Source organism: Mytilus edulis, chromosome 12 (assembly GCF_963676685.1).
Source record: "Mytilus edulis chromosome 12, xbMytEdul2.2, whole genome shotgun sequence".
Classification (NCBI taxonomy): Eukaryota; Metazoa; Mollusca; class Bivalvia; order Mytilida; family Mytilidae; genus Mytilus; species Mytilus edulis.
The window spans coordinates 36,339,852-36,355,638 of NC_092355.1; the positions used below are offsets into that span (position 1 = coordinate 36,339,852).

At 29.4% G+C, this 15,787-nt stretch overlaps 2 long non-coding RNA genes across 2 annotated transcripts; both read right to left on the reverse strand.

The window, feature by feature from the left end:
- Window positions 1–223: 223 nt before the first annotated feature.
- Window positions 224–6,439, reverse strand: LOC139498389 (uncharacterized). The gene is made up of 4 exons (XR_011657920.1): window positions 6,356–6,439; window positions 4,839–4,868; window positions 926–4,296; window positions 224–385 (listed from the first exon to the last, which is right to left on the reverse strand). It is a non-coding gene; the product is annotated as an uncharacterized lncRNA (long non-coding RNA).
- Window positions 6,440–8,555: 2,116 nt separating this feature from the next.
- On the reverse strand, window positions 8,556–15,578 carry LOC139498387 (uncharacterized). Its single transcript, XR_011657917.1, has 2 exons — window positions 10,028–15,578; window positions 8,556–9,614 (listed from the first exon to the last, which is right to left on the reverse strand). It is a non-coding gene; the product is annotated as an uncharacterized lncRNA (long non-coding RNA).
- Between the last annotated feature and the right edge of the window lie 209 nt (window positions 15,579–15,787).

The window sequence follows — 15,787 nt, forward strand, 5'->3', positions numbered from 1 at the left end:
AAACATATAATACATAATATTTAGCAAACATCAGCATAAAACCGACAGTTTACGCCATATTGATTGCAGTTATTTATTGCTATTGATTTGATATTTAAAACAAAAAACTCATCAACGTTTTAATTCAAATTCTACAGCAATTATAAACAATTATATTGATCATTGTTAATTACAGTAAGTGTATTATGTAATATATTTTACGTGTTATATTCAACCAAAAAGTTACATGTACTAAATGATAAGTTGTTTTGTCATTGGAATTATAGTTTTCTCATCAGTTACAACACTATTTCATACATTATCGAAAACATGTTGATTATATTTTTGGATAAATATTATTCTGTTTTCTCTACTGCTTTAAACGTTTTTGATATAGGGCATCTTTCTGTAATATATAAATGTACACGTTTAAAAAATGAAATTATGTTGGAAATATTTTAGTACTTCATTCTGTATTCATAATTCATACTACACAACTCTACACTATTTGCTTTTTGTTTGTTTTGAGCATACTTATTACAGCACTTTCTTTTTACAATTTTTTAGCAAATTTCTTAAGGAATTCAAGATAAAAAATAAAAAAAAAACAGTTGAAACATATTATTCAACAACAGAATATGTAAACTGTATCTTGGCTTACGGTTATCAAGACATATGAACAGATATTTTTTAGATGATATATATAACACAGAACACATTAAAATGTCAATGAACGAAAAAGTATGTTCTTCAAAAATTGAAATTACTCTCCTTTATAGTTGATATCATTCCTTGAACCTCGTTAGAATATTTTTTTTAAAAACATCGTTTACTTTCTATATAAACGCTTTTCACAACGAGCGATTACGTGTTAGTGATATGATAGTTTAATAACCTTTTTTTTATTTGATGGAAATTATTTGCGTTGAATATGTAGAATACTTACTTATGGCACTTGTCGCACCATACGTCACTAAAAATTAATAGAAATTATAAACATTCAATACAAGTTTGTTCTTATTTTAGCGATACTAAACAATTCAGATTCTAACCAGCTCAGTGTAATGACGTGTACAGAAACTGAAACAAAATATGTAAATAAAACAAAAACAATATGAAATATTTGTTGACCAACTTACTTGTTTATCCACTTACATTTTGTAGATTGGTATTCGATAAAAAGACAATTGTAGATTGCAAAATCATATGCTGGTACAACGATAACGATAACTTATATAAGTACATCACTGTTTGTTTTATAGGTTCAGATTTATTGTTCCGTCGTGCAGTGTTTTGAAAGAAGCAAGGAATGATTAAACATTGCGCATTGTTTACAAGGCAACATTTAATGTTAGAACACACTTTGGTATCGAATGTCTCCCTATTTGTCCCTGACATGTTGCCAGTTTTCTAAATGGTTGACAGAAACATCATTAGAAATGACAACAACAGAATAAAATCATATATATTGAAATAAATACTAGTAATTAAATAACCCCATCAACAGTAATTTTACTTTTCGTACCGTTTAAAATATTGCATGGCATCCATTTGAATACAAACATTTTAGGAATATTAAAACTCTGGTGGAACTATTTTACAGCAGGTATCAGAAAAAGTAGAAAATGTTACATTGTTGATGCACATCAATCTATATTTCATAAAATTCCGTGTATGTTAACATGTATGCATAAAATTGACAATGAAAATGGGGAATGTGTCAAAGAGACAACTACCCGACCATAGAACAGACAACAACAGAAGGTCACCAACAGGTCTTCAATGCAGCGAGAAATTCCCGCACACGGAGGCGTCCTTCAGCTGGCCCCTAAACAAAAATATAATCTAGTTCGGTGATAATGAACGCCATACTAAACTCCAAAGTGTATGTAAATGCATGTTTTTATTTTCGATTTAAAAAAAAATGAACCTTCATTTTATGGGATATCAAACATTCAGATTGCTTCAATGAATGTTTGCATATTTAATAAATACATTATAGATCATTGGACATTTTGGATTTTCATATACCAACTTATTAAGCAGGACGTACTGAATGGCATGTGTATTCTTTCTTCAAATTTGAAACTTAGTATTGCTGCTGGTAGACTGTACTTTTTAGATATTTTAACATATTTTAACAGACCATAAAGTACAACATGCATATTACAATGATTTCACGAAGTTCGATTTCTCCGCCATGAACAGTTATCTTGTCTTTTCGTGGCTCAACATAGATTTTTTTTTGCTGCGTTATCTAACTATTAAGATATATTTTTAAGAAAGTTCATAAACAAAACGCTACTTTAAAAGCTTACTGACCTTCAATCAATCTACAGATTTGTCCAATTGATCTCAAATATATTTGTTTTGGCTTTGTGCAGTATATGACATTTGTAGGAGAGATATACGTGTATTTTTAATCTTACTATATAAGTAATGACTTATAAAGCATTACATTGTACGTTATGCACTATATATGTTTTTGTATTTTCTCATTAACACTCTTTAAGTTTAGAGGATAATATTGAATCAGGGTAATTATCTTACTCTGCCGAAAACTCAATTTGACTCTTTTTTTGAAAGTTTGATCTTTTTCTCGAAAAAGCCATAATAATAGGATGCAGTTTGACTGTCCCGCTTTGCATTGTTTGCCCCTCTTCTTAAACAAACAAATACAAAAAATTGCTATGCGCTCTTTATATACCTTCAGAAAAATGTAAAATATGATGTTTTGATGGATCAATGATTGTTGTTGCCTTGACGACTGGAACAACAACTTGCATCTTTGTTTCATGTAGAGAGAAAAAGCATAGTGAGCCATATACTGTAGACATCATAGTTTTTCCTCTTTTATATGCGTGACAAGACTAATTTTATGCTCCAAATATGATGTCATTGTTTTGTTCGTTTTGCTCGTGGTGGTCAACAATCAATTAATAATAATGATAATCATTGTAATATTTGAAAGGGAAAATAATGTCCTTATTTAACAGTTACTTATGTGTATTGTATTGCAGTTTCAACTCTATATACTTCTCTAAATCAAACTTGAACTTGCTACTTACGGACTGAAATTTAAAAAAAAATGGTTACATGAGATTTTACACCGTCATTAATGGATAACATAATTTTGTGTATTGTCATATCATGCAATGCAAAATGGTTATTTAATTTAAGACATTAAAGCTATATAGAACAGTTAATGCTTGTTTGTTATGAGTCTTATATAGACGAAACGCACGTCTGGCGTACATTTAAAATTTTTATCCTGGTATTTATGATGAGTTTATTTGCAACCACTGGGTCGCTGCCACTGCTTGTGGAGATTTATTTCCTCTAGGGTATCACCAGACAACTAGTTAGCACTTCTGTGTTGACTTGATTTTTTATCGATATGTTCATAATTATAAATTAACTTTGAATTTTTGAAAAACTAAGGCTTTTCTTCCTCAGGAATAGATTACCGTACCTGTATTTGGTAAAACTTTAGGAATTTTTGGTCCTAAATGCTCTTCAACTTCGTACTTTATATGGCCTTTTTAAAACATGTTTTGATTCCAGCGTCACTGATGAGTCTTATGTAGACGAAACGCGCATCTGGCGTCAATATAAAGTTGTAATCCTAGTATCTATAATGAGTTTATTTGCAACCACTGGGTCGATACCAATGCTGGTGGAGATTTATTTTCCCAAGGGTACCACCAGCCAAGTAGTTTGTTAATACCAAGCTATTTCAATTTGCATTTGTAATTTATAAAATATGGTGGGTTGATAAATAAGTAATTGCATTTGCCTTTGCGGCTTGAACAGTCACATACATGTATGTGGCTTGTAGTGAGCACCCGTTATGAGCCATATATTTCGAACATTATAGTTGTTGCTCTTATATATGTTTGACAAGAGAGGTTGTATGCTTCAAATATTGTATCAATTTCCGTTCGTTTGGCTAGTGGTCAACGGTCGATGAGTAAACAATAACGATTGCAATCTTCAAACCGGAAATTGATTTCTATATTTAAGAGCTTAGCAGATATCTATGTTGCCTTGAATACTTGAACAGCAACATCCATATATGTCTTAAGTAGAGACAAAAATATTGAGCCGTATACTGTCGAGATCAAAGTTTTTGTTCTACTGTATTTGATTTGTGTTTCAACTGCGGTGTCAGTTTTCTGTTCGTTGTGCTAGTGGTAAGCACAGCCAACGAGTATATAATAATGACTGCTATATATATTCCATGTATTGCATTGCATTAGAGCTTGAATTATAAATACAGTACTTATCTTAATCAAACTTGCCCTTGTTACTTACTCACTGAAAAAAAAAATGTTACTTTAGTTTATTCACCATCATCAATGATATTTTTGTATGTGTATGTGGATGTAACACCATATTCTCATTAGGGATTACGGATTAAGTTAATTGGAAGATTTGAATGTCCATCGGGTGAGTAAAATGATGTAGTAGCTTCACACAGTCCTGCAACTACATCGATGACAAGAGGGTTTGATTTTGAACAAAGGACTCGATCAAACTCAAATCAAAATTCAGTATATGCAAATGTTTAACATGGATCCGATTAGTTTTTGTTTTAAGTATGGATGTTCTTAGTGTATTTATGAAATCTTAACATCGGTTAATATCAGGTGTCTCTCTTTCTATAAAGAGTGAAGAAATACTACAAGTTATTTTACTGTTACTTTTTACTGTTATAAAGCAGATTACGAATACTTATCGGTGTAACAAAATAAAACAAAGGCCCATGTAAATAGAAGGCACAGCTGTTTCGCATTTTGTTTTAAGAAAAAAAATAAACCTTAATATTGTTATTTGCTTGTAGAAATATAAATACTTACAAGATGTAACGTGGTTTAGTTTCCTCATGCCTTAAACAAGAATGAATACAATTAATTGAATTTGACTGATACCTATTTGATATAACATATTCTATAAAACAGATTTGAATATCTGTTTACTACTCTATCATGTCTATGTCTGAAGACCGTGTTTTCTTTTGCAATCTATTTACTTCTGTCTACATACTTATTGAATAGAGTAATGTCTTCTTTTTTTAGTAATGGGCAAAAAAAGATATCAAACATATTACAATTACTAATGTATGAGGGAGTAATTTCTGTAAAATAAAACTTTAAAAAAAACGTTTACGTCTACTACGCAGTTAGTTTAAAGTTCTATATATTTTGTTTTCTTCAAAAATACCGACATGTGTGTAAGATCGTTTGTCAAAAACCAATTCTACATATTGAACTAGTAATATAGGTGTCCAAGGAATTTCCTCTTTTTTTGTCTGAGTAATTCAGAATCATCATTTTTCAATCGAAACTTACAATTATCACAACGTCCATACTGAATGTTGTGTAAGGAAAACAGCTTGAGCGTATTTTATCTTTAAAAAAACACTTTTAAAATCGGTTTAGCATTTCAAATGTTCTTAGATATGTTATTGTAATACCTTCCCAATTTCTCCTTGTGCATTAATGTTTATGTTTTCCTTTGGGGGGTTTTAGTGTTCTTTTCAGGTCTTCAACAATTGTACATTTTAAGTCCCTTTATTGGTATATATATATATATATAATTTTGTAAATAGTCATGTCCTATAGTAAAGCAATGTAATTAACAATATCTAGTCAAATAAAACATTTAGAACTTTGAATAAAAGGTTATGTGCCTTTTAATAAAGAATTAAAATAAACATTTTGTTTAAGTCCTATTCAATTTGTTTCTTCGATTATTCTAATCAGACGACCATTGTCGATCTCTTTATATTCGGTATTACCCCTTTCCCCGCCTTCCAAAAAAAATAAAAAACGATTGCTATGTAACAATTGCTTACGGTGTTCTATTTTTTTGTCTGCATGGTGTCTTTTACTAGTTATAATTTAAAATACTGTTAACAACCCTATTTTGACTATTTAACAAATTGTCTAGGTTAAAAAAAATCGCAAAAATCAATCTTTGAGAAAATATTTCACATTGATCTTAACCTTTATAAATAAACAATTTCAAACTTTGAAAAATCTTCCAATGAAACAACCATTGAACCGGATAAAATCATCAAACCACGATCTAAAAATTGTCTTAACAAAGTCTTTTTTGACTATTCGCACATTTACATTTGATTGGTGTAGTAACTGTAAAGCGATACATGAACAATACTACGTCAAACGTAGGTATACAATGACTATAGTTTTATATCATACTATACTTTATTATATATTGTGCACGGTTTGTTTAATTTCTCATTCATTTCAATCATTTGTAGCTTGAACAAATAGCGGTATCTTGTTATTTTGTATTTTATTTGTTTTGTACGTATAATAATATGAAAGACAAGTTGATTCGAATTACTAACCCACACGTACGACATTTGTATAAGCATCTTTGAGGTTCCTTTTTTAATACTGGTGAACGAATGCTATAAAACAGTATTTCTACATTTTAAGTTTAAATGTTGCATGAATATTAAAAAATGATTGCCTTTGAAAACATATTATATCTAAATATTTTGTGATTTCGTGTAACAGTACATTGTGCATTCTGTTTTTGTTTTGTTAATTTAACATGTGAAGTATTCAGTATTAAGAATAAATGGTTATCTAGTAAAGATCAACACAAGTATTTTTACAACTGTTGTTATTTTTTAATGCAAATAATATTTTAATTAGAATAAAATACAATAAAATACGAAAATATTATAGTTTTAAAATGTGTCTTATCATTTAAAATTATGCATACAAGTAAATAATTTTTATGTACATTCGGAAATTTGACATTTCTGAAAGTATGTTATGTTGATGCTCACTTCAAAAAACCATACCCTTGTTGAAATTATGTTTGTTTCATCAATGCAAATAGTAAAAGGAGTACTTGTATTATCATTGCAAATACTGTTATGATTTATCGTGTAATCAATATGGTCAATGAAGTGGTTATCGTATGTTTTATAATACTAACATGATTATATCGGCATTTTCAGTATAGTTTTAAATATGATTTAAGAATTCTTCGACTGCTTTATAGCCTGTTTAAAGATTCCGCTATTGACCTTTAAAACCGTACGGTGACCTATAGCTGTGTCATTTTCGGTCTATTACAGAGAGTTGTCGCCCATTCAATCATCCTTACTCTGTGTATTGATATAAAACTATTAACTTCATGATTACATGTGTCATTAATGTGAATAGTATTCTGATTACTTGTGATGTGTGAAATACTTAAATATGAAGTTTGTATAATACAACAGTGACTAATATGACGTTTTTATTACATGTTTTTTTTTATTATTAAACTTGTTTAAGCTTCTATTCAAAGAGCACTGCAAATATGGGTAACACCAGGTTACTTCAACTTTTAGTCAATGATGATCGTACCTAGATTAGGCACCATATTGTGTATAAGACGTTAACTTCATATAATATCGTCTCATGCGTTCGAATGATAAGTATGAACAGTTAAAGGGTAATTTAGCTTATTTGATTGTGTTTTTTTAAATCATATGATAAGGTGTTATTTGGTAACTGCTTCCTTAATCATGAAACACTATCCACGTCAGTCGTTACTAAAGTATTTCAATTTACTTTGCGTGTTGATTGGAGATCTTTTGACAGAGAGTAGATGTGTTTCAAGCTGACAATCTTAACTTATGTGTATTTTGCAATCATTTGTTCCAATATATTAACTTAAAAAAAGGTTTTCCTCGACACATTAGAGATTTGCAAGGTTATTGTAGAAAACTGTATCAATTTAAAAGACAACGGATATTTGTGTATTTACCTTATATTATATGTCTTGGCACGAATTTTCTTTTTCTTTTTATTTTCCCCTCGTTTCCCGTTTTTTAAGAGTTTGTTTTATGTTTTCGATGCTTAATTTATCTGTTTTCAAAGTGATTGTCCCTTTGTTGTCTTACATACATTTTTTTTATGACTGATTTTTGAAATTATCCGTCATTGCGTCTCAAAAAGAGTAAATAACATTTCATTATCCGATTTCACCAAAAAAAAAATCCAAATCACAAAATACTGAACTCCGATCTATAAAATAATTAATTCAAAAAAGGAAATTCCTTTATCTTATTACAAAATCAAAAGCCCAAACACTTCAAGCGAATGGACAAAACTGTCATATTCTTGACTTGATACAGGCATTTTCGTATATAAAAAATGGCGGATTAAACTTGGTTTTAAAGCAAACTGGTTCTAATCAATTAGGACAACAAGCAAATGCTTCAAAGTAATTTTATACCTGCATAAACTCACACAAAATTATCAAATTGTATGGTCTAACAATGCGACAAACTTACTTTTTTTTTATCACGTAATGTGTAAACATGTTATAAGATGCATTGCATGGTACCTGCAATCCTGTACACTTTTTGTTAATGTAAGAATATATAAACTGCAATTTCGCCCATATTTCTTATTAAATAATAAACAAATTGTTTCGTCGGTTAAAATGTATTGTTTTCATGATAATGTATTATTCCTTCTTATATTCATCGAGCATACATGTATGATAACATGTTGTTGTATTTGGTAAAAAATCAGAATAAATAAGACACATGTGTTTATTTTACGTGCAATACTTTTAATTTAGTTATCTATTGTTTTAAAATAGATTATTAAAACAACTCAATAATTCAATATCTACAGCATCAAAAAATGTATACATTCAATTTAGTTACATAACAAATAAACATAAGTTCTCTGAGCTTTTATAGCCGTCACATACATACATTTACAAATTAATCGTACACAATAATAATATTAAAATATAAAAGACATATAACCTTCATTTCATGCACATTTAGGTTGCACTAATTTAAATACTATATATTATACACATGCATGAGCACTAATCTAAAAGCAAGTTATAAAAAAAGTTAATCAAACAATTACAAAAAAATCAGCATTATTATGTTTCAAAGCTGTATTATTAATAATAAATTAAAATTCAAGCACATGCACTGCAATGGCACGAGTTGCCATTCCATGACTTGTTTAGACTCTTGAATTGGGTAAACGATGTTTCAGTTCTATATAAATATTATAACTAAAATAGTATGAATAGAAATTTATATATGGCATTTTGTTTAATGTTAAGATCTAAACGAAACAAATATACAACTGACAGCAATATCAAGTTTAATGTACGGCGGATTCATTTATTTTCGATGATATCAATTTTCGTTTATTCATAAACACTTATATGTTCGTTGATATTTTATTTCGCGGTTTTGCAGAAGAATGCATACGCGCTTATGGGAAATTTATTATTCGTTGAACATTTAATTTCGTGGTTTACCTGTACACACCAAATCCACGAAGATTTGTATCCAACGAATAATAATGAATCCACATTACCTTATATAGACTGACAAAATCAAACGTTATCAACTAACAGAACAAATGAAAAAAACAATTATTATATTCAACATACAATAAAAAGTAAAATATTTACTCAAAGATAAGTTTGTTGTCATTTGAATCATACTTTCCTCATCAGTTACTACACTATTTCAAAACAGCATTGGAAACATCTTGATTATATTTTAGAGAAAGGTTACACATTTGCCGTGACTCATTTAAACCTCTTTGATGAATGGCATGCGTCTACAATACATAAACATACTTGTTTAATAAAATTATAGTATGATGGAAATAATTGAATTGTTTTTCTATGTTTTGCAGTCATACTAACAAAATGTAAAATAAAAACACACATTTGCTTGTCTTTATATTGTTTAAACATATTAATCAAAGCACCTTCCGTTTATAAACGTTTAGCAAAAAAAAATGCCAATGGATGTACAGTAACATTGTAGTTCTTTACTTAATGTTATTTTAAAGATGAAATTACTCTTCTTTATATTTGATACCGTTTTATAAGGTATTCACTGATCCTCATTAGAACATTGGTTCAAATGTTAACTGATAGATTTTCACAACGAATAAAATATGAAAATCTAATCCTGTTTTTTTATGCAAAATCTTGGCTTTATATATTAAAAGACTATAGTACCTACCCACTGCAAATCTCGCACTTAATGCTTTCACTGAAAAAAAAGGAACATTAAAACAAGAATGTTCTTACAAGTTGAAAGAGGGACGAAAGATACCAGAGAGTCAAACTCAAAGATAGAAAATACACGAACAACGCCATGGCTATAAAGAAAAGTGAAACAGACAAATAATAGTACAGAAGACAAAACATAGAAAAAAACCTAACAGATCATTCTCCAAGTGATATCAAACCATTTGTTTTTGCTTTGTGAAACTGCCCTTTGCAGGGCAGATCTAAATATTTGCAATCTTATCTCATTAGAAGTGACCTGTAAAACATTACGTTTTGTAATAGTGTCTGCACCATATGTTTAACTAAACTCTCTCATTTAGATACTTTTTTGTAATTAATTTTGAGGATAATACTAAATCATGATCATATTCATCTTACTATGCAGAAAACGCAATTTGACCTGGTGATAGCTACGGTCTGTTTTTTGTGCTTTTGTTTTCCAAATGTTAAATCTTAATCACAAAAATGACACACAAATGAGAAAACAAAATAAGCTCTTTATCTACGTCCAGAAATAAATTTCTATTAGCATGGATGATATGTTGCTAAATCAATCGTTTGTAATGCCTTGATATAACAACCAAATACATTTTTTGTGTTTAGCAGATACAATCCATATTGAGCAATATAATTTACATAAAATTTTAATATAACGTGTTTCTTGCGTCAATGCTCTAACTAATCCAATAAAATGTGTTTGCACACGCGTATATTGACTACTTCAGAATAATGAATTTGATCAACTTGTCATTCACTAATTATGTTTCTTTAACCTTAAAACACTTTCAAACTCTTAAATAGTGCACATGATGTTACTAATTCATTTATTATGACTGAAACAAGTAGCATTCCGAAATTGACATATTTGACCTAGAAACGACAACCGTTCATGTTGGCTGTTCAAACTCCTCCCTCTAAAAAAAGCACAGTGCCAGTCATTTGCTTCTTTACACAAAAAAGGTAGGTTTATGGAAGAGTCCATACGAACACTTTTACACTTATACTTATCGGAGATAGAAATTACCTTAATTGTCCTATTTCAGAATCGAAATAATTGATGCAAGCAATACTTAATTGTAGTTAAACATGGATAGGCATTATATTCGTGTTATTTTAGCCCTCACTTTCGCTAGGGCAAATATAATCACGAATATAATGCCAACCAATGTTTAAACTACATTAAAGTATAGCTTACATTTTCTATGTTGTGTCATGTGTACTATTGTTTGTCTGTTTGTATTTTTCATTTTTATCCATAGTGTTGTCGGTTTATTTTCGATTCGTGAGTTTGACTGTTCCTGTGGTATCTTTGGTCTCTCTTTTGCATCAATTATTTCTAAATAGTTATTGCTTTTATGTATGCTTGACAAGTCAGGTTTTCATGCTGCTTCAACTATAGTGTCAACTTTCTGTTCGCTTTGCTTATGATCATCGGCGATTATGTAACTAATAATGATTGTACAATTTAACGTGGGAAATAACTTCTTTATTTAACAGCTATGTTTTTGCATTTCATTGCATCTAAATCATAAATACTTCTCTCAATCATATGTGAATTGCTACTCACACACTCAAGAAGAAAATTGGTACATTAGTTGTACACCTTCCTGATGAGTTCTATAATTGTGTGTATTGCCATGAAATGAATTGCAAAACGGGTATTTAATAATTGGACATTAAAGCTATATAGAGTGGTGTATCATATACATACGTTATGCTTGTTTATTATAAAAATTCAAAAACGTCTTTATTGAACTTCAAACATTAATATATGCAACACAAAAAATATGATGTTTTGATGAAGCAATCAATTGTGTCGGCTTGGATATTTGATTTGAACAGCAACATACAGTCGTGTAAAGCAAACTCATAATCAATCAATGACTTAAAACATCACGATTTTCGGACTCATTGATTAATTAATTTTTCTATTCAAGAATAAGAATAATTGATCAGAATTGAATCGTCCATTGAATACGTTACGTTTGTTTGCAGTAAAGATTCCGATATGTCTCTAATGAACTTCAAACAATTTATAGATTATGCAATTATCGGATTTAAGTTTTTTTTTTAAATAGTTATGTTGATGTGTGATCAGGATAAAGAAATGTCTTTGAATGTATTTAAGCTATTTCTGTAAGTTTTCAAAATGTGATGTTTTGCTGAAGCAGTTATTGATGTTGCTTTGAAGACTTAAACAGCAACATACATGTATGTGTAAAGTAGAGAAAATCTATATTAAGCTATATACTGCAGACATGAAGTTGGTGTTCTGATGTAAGCATGACAAGACTGATTTTACGCTTCAAATTTGGTGTCAGTTATTTCTTTATTTTGCACGTGGTCAACGGCCAATGAATATATACTAGTTATTGTAATATTTAAAAAGGAAAACAATTTGTTATTCTAACAGCTATTACGTGTATTGCATTGCAGTTTGAATTACAAATACTTCTCTAATCAAACTTGAACTTGCTACTTACCGACTAAAAAAAAGGAATGTCACATTAGTCTGTTTCAGCATCATTGATTATTTTATAATTTTTACGTATTGCTATGTACTGAATTTAAAAATGGGTATTAATTGTTTACCATTCAAGCTATATAGAATAATTGACCAGAATTGAATCGTCCATTGAATAAGTTACGCTTGTTTGCAGTAAAGATTCCGATATGTCTCTTATGAACTTCAAACAATTTATATATTATGCAGTTATCGGAATTAAGTTTTCTTTTGAAACAGTAATGTGGATGTGTGATCAGGATTAAGAAATGTCTTTAAATGTCTATAAGCTATTTCTATGAGCTTTACAAAATGTGGTGTGTTGATGAAGCAGTCATTGATGTTGCTTTGAAGACTTAAACAGCAACATAAATGTATGTGTAAAGTAGAGAAAATCTATATAAAGCTATATAATGCAGACATCAAGTTGTTTTTCTTATGTAAGCTTGGCAAGACTGGTTTTACGCTTTAAATATGTTGTCAGTTATTTGTTTATTGTCCTCGTGGTCATCGGCCAATGAGTAAATAATAGTTATTGTAATATTTGAAAGCGAAAACAATTTCTTGTTCTAACAGCTATTACGTGTATTTCATTGCAGTTTGAATTATAAATACTTCTCTAATCAAACTTGAACTTGCTACTTACAGACTGAAAAAAAAGGAATGTTACATTAGTCTTTTTCAGCATCATTGATTAATTTATACTTGTTATGTATTGCTATGTAATGAATTTCAAAATAGGTATTAATTTATTTTCCACTCAAGCTATATAGAATAATTGATCAGAATTGAATCGTCCATTGAATAAGTTACGCTTGTTTGCAGCAAAGATTCCGATGAGTTTCTAATGAACTTCAAACAATTTATATATTATGCAATTATCGAAATTAAGTTTTCTTTTGAAACAGTAGTTTTGATGTGTGATCATGATTAAGAAATGTCTTTAAATGTCTATAAGCTATTTCTATGAGCTTTACAAAATGTGGTGTTTTGATGAAGCAGTCATTGATGTTGCTTTGAAGATTTAAACAGCAACATACATGTGTGTGTAAAGTGGAGAAAATCTATATTGAGCTATATACTGCAGACATCAAGTTGGTGTTCTTATGTAAGCTTGACAAGACTGGTTTTATGCTTCAAATATGGTGTCAGTTATTTGTTTATTGTCCTCGTGGTCATCGGTCAATGAGTAAATAATAAGTATTGTAATATTTGAAATCGAAAACAATTTCTTGTTCTAACAGCTATTACGTGTATTGCATTGCAGTTTGAATTATAAATACTTCTCTAATCAAACTTGAACTTGCTACTTACTCACTGAAAAAAGAACGAATGTTACATAAGTCTTTCTCAGCATCATTGATTATTTTATAATTTTTATGTATAGCCATATAATGAATTTCAAAATGGATATTATTTTTTTTTCTATTAAAGCTATATGGAAAAATTGATCAGAACTGAATCGTCCATTAATTAAGTTACGCTTGTTTGCAGTAATGATTCAGATGTGTTTCTAATGAACTTCAAACAATTAACATATTATGCAATTATCGGAATTAAGTTTTCTTTTGAAATAGTAATACTGATGTGTGATTAGGACTAAGAAATGTCTTCAAATGTCTTTAAGCTATTTCTATGAGCTTTACAAAATTCGATGTTTTGATGAAGCATTCATTTATGTTGCTTTGAATACTTAAACAGCAACATTCATGTATGTGTAAGGTAGAGAAAACCTATATTGAGTTATATACGGGAGACATCAAGTTGGTGTTCTTATGTAAGCTTGACAAGACTGGTTTTATGCTTCAAATATGGTGTCAGCTATTTGCTTATTGTCCTCATGGGCATCGGCAAATACGTAAATAATAGTTATTGTAATATTTGAAAGCGAAAACAATTTCTTGTTCTAACAGCTATTACGTGTATTGCATTGCAGTTTGAATTATAAATACTTCTCTAATCAAACTTGAATTTGGTACTTACTTACTGAAAAAAAGGAATGTTACATTAGTCTGTTTCAGCATCATTGATTATTTTATAATTTGTATGTATTGCTATGCAATGAGTTTCAAAATGGATATTATTTTTGTTCCATTAAAGCTATATACACTAATTGATCAAAACTGAATCGTACATTAATTAAGTTACGCTTGTTTGCAGCAAATATTCCGATGTGTTATAATGAACTTCAAACAATTTATATATTATGCAATTATCGAAACTAAGTTTTCTTTTGAAACAGTAGTTTTGATGTGTGATCATGATTAAGAAATGTCTTTAAATGTCTATAAGCTATTTCTATGAGCTATATACTGCAGACATCAAGTTGGTGTTCTTATGTAAGCTTGACAAGACTGGTTTTATGCTTCAAATATGGTGTCAGTTATTTGTTTATTGTCCTCGTGGTCATACCGCTCTAATGAACTTCAAACATTTTATATATTATGCAATTGTCGGAATTAAGTTGTCTTTTGAAATAGTAATGTTGATGTGTGATCAGGATTAAGAAATGTCTTTAAATGTCTTTAAGCCATTTCTATGAGCTTTACAAAATGTGGTGTTTTGATGAAGCAGTCATTGATGTTGCTTTCAAGACTTAAACAGCAACATTCATGTATGTGTAAGGTAGAGAAAATCTATATTGAGTTATATACGGGAGACATCAAGTTGGTGTTTTTATGTAAGCTGGACAAGACTGGTTTTATGCTTCAAATATGTTGTCAATTATTTGTTCATTTTGCTCGTGGTCAACGGTCAATGAGTAAATAATAGTTATTATAATATTTGAAATCGAAAACAATTTCTTGTTCTAACAGCTATTACGTGTATTGCATTGCATTTTGAACTATAAATACTTCTCTAATCAAACTTGAACTTGCTACTTACGGACTGAAAAAAAGAATGTTACATTAGTCTGTTTCAGCATCATTGATTATTTTATAATTTGTATGTATAGCCATATAATGAATTTCAAAATGGATATTAATTTTTTTTTCCATTAAAGTTATATGGAAAAATTGATCAGAACTGAATCGTCCATTAATTAAGTTACGCTTGTTTGCTGTAATGATTCAGATGTGTTTCAAACAATTTACATATTATGCAATTATCGGAATTAAGTTTTCTTTTCAAATAGTAATGCTGATGTGTGATCAGGATTAAGAAATGTCTTCAAATGTCTATAAGCTATTTCTTTGAGATTTACAA